This window comes from Myotis brandtii, unplaced genomic scaffold (assembly GCF_000412655.1).
Source record: "Myotis brandtii unplaced genomic scaffold, ASM41265v1 scaffold1667, whole genome shotgun sequence".
Classification (NCBI taxonomy): domain Eukaryota; kingdom Metazoa; phylum Chordata; class Mammalia; order Chiroptera; family Vespertilionidae; genus Myotis; species Myotis brandtii.
In genome coordinates, this window is record NW_005356121.1 from 133,755 (window position 1) to 135,922 (window position 2,168).

General features: G+C 53.4%; 1 pseudogene across 1 annotated transcript in view; it reads left to right on the top strand.

Annotated features, from left to right (window-relative positions):
* Positions 1–1,671, top strand: part of LOC102249801 — a 14,634-nt pseudogene extending 12,963 nt beyond the window's left edge. The window contains exon 2 of the transcript XR_001361379.1: positions 3–1,671. The product of XR_001361379.1 is annotated as a dual specificity protein kinase CLK3 pseudogene (transcript). The remainder of the gene's footprint in view (positions 1–2) is intronic.
* The last annotated feature ends 497 nt before the right edge of the window (positions 1,672–2,168 follow it).

Below are 2,168 nucleotides of genomic sequence, written 5' to 3' on the forward strand. Positions count from 1 at the left end.
AGCCAGACCCGTACCTGAGCTACGGATGGAAGAGAAGGAGGCCTTACAGTCGGGAGCACGAAGGGAGGCTGCAATACCCATCTCGATGGGAGCCTCCACCCTGGAGATCTCGGTCCAGAAGCCATGACCGCTTACCCTACCAGAGGCGGTACCGGGAGCGCCGTGATAGCGCCACATACCGATGTGAGGAGCAGAGCCCATCTTTTGGAGAGGACTACTATGGATCGTCACGTTCCCATCACCGTCGACGGTCCGGGGATAGGGAGCCGTACCGGACTCGCAACCATGCCCACCATTGCCACTGCCACAGACGCCGCCCCAGGTCTGGTAGCAGTGCCTCCTCGAGAAGCCAACAGAGCAGTAAGTGCAGCCGCCGGAGCGTGGAAGATGACAAGGAGGGCCACCTGGTGTGCCGGGTGGGCGATTGGCTCCAAGAGCGATATGAGATTGTGGGGGACCTGGGCAAAGGCACCTTTGGCAAGGTGGTGGAGTGCTTGGACCATGCCAGAGGGAAGTCTCGCGTTGCCCTGAAGATCATTCGCAACGTGGACAAGTACCGGAAGGCTGCCCGACTGGAAATCAATGCTCTCCAAAAAATCAAGGAAAAGGACCAAGAGAACCAGTTCTTGTGCGTCCTGATGTACGACTGGTTTAACTTCCACGGTCACATGTGCATCGCCTTTGAGCTCCTGGGCAAGAACACCTTTGAGTTCCTGAAGGAGAATAATTTCCAGCCTTACCCCCTACCACATGTGCGGCACATGGCCTACCAGCTCTGCCACGCCCTGAGATTTCTACATGAAAACCAACTGACCCACACAGACTTGAAGCCAGAGAACATCCTGTTTGTCAATTCGGAGTTTGAAACGCTCTACAATGAGCACACGGGCTGCGAGGAGAAGTCAGTGAAGGACACCAGCATCCGAGTTGCTGACTTTGGCGGTGCTACCTTTGACCATCAGCATCACACAACCATTGTGGCCACTCGTTATTACCGCCCACCTGAGGTGATCCTTGAGCTGGGCTGGGCACAGCCCTGTGACGTCTGGAGCATCGGCTGCATTCTCTTCGAGTACTACCGGGGCTTCGTACTTTTCCAGACCTTCGAAGACCAAGAGCATTTGGTGATGATGGAGAAGATCCTAGGGCCCATCCCATCACACATGATCCACCGTACCAGGAAGCAGCAATATTTTTACAAAGGGGCCCTGGTTTGGGATGAGAACAGCTCTGATGGCCTGTATGTGATGGAGAACTACAAACCTCTGAAGAGTTACATGCTCCAAGACTCCCTGGAGCACGTGCAGCTGTTTGACCTGATGAGGAGGATGTTAGAGTTTGACCCTGCCCAGCGCATCACCCTGGCGGAGGCCCTGCTGCACCCCTTCTTTGCTGGCCTCACCCCTGAGGAGCGGTCCTTCCTCACCAGCCGCACCCCCAGCAGATGACAGGCACAGGCCACTACATGAGGGGATGGAACTGGGCTGCCTGGCCCTCTCTCTCCAACTCCTAACCACTGGGCCCCAGGGCCAGAGCCACCCAAGGAACAGTGCAATGTGAAGGAAGGCAGGTGCCTGCAAGGGCGGAGACATGCCCAGCTGCCAGAAAGCACAGATTTGACCCAAGCTATTTATATGTTGTAAAGTTATAATAAAGTGTTTCTTACTGCTTCTAAAAAACAAACAAACAAACAAAAAAAACAAAAAGAAAGAAACACATCCTTGAGGGAGGGTTTAGAAAAAAAATTTAAAAAAAAAAGAAAATTTTCAATTGTGTTCATGAGAGAAAAGTGCACTTTGTCAGGACACATATCTAGGTTTCAGGTTCCATCCCCAGTGCAGGCACATAAGGAATCAATGTCTCTCTCTCTATATCTCTCCCTCTCTCTCTCTCTCTCTCTCTCTCTCTCCCCACCACCACCTATCAAATCAGTAAGAAACACATCCTGGAGTCCTGTGCCACACTGTGTAGGGAGATCCTTGTGGGAGTTTCAGCTTTCCCTTTTGGCGTTTCAGAACGGAGAAGAGCCATCTGCTGCTGGTGAGTCCGGAGATGGGAACAAGTGGGTGGGGGCGGCCGGAGTGAGGAAGACCTGTGGGTTCCTGAGCACCTGAGCAGTGCCCCGCTGACAGACATGTACCTCTAAAGGGAACCCACACTCGGGATTG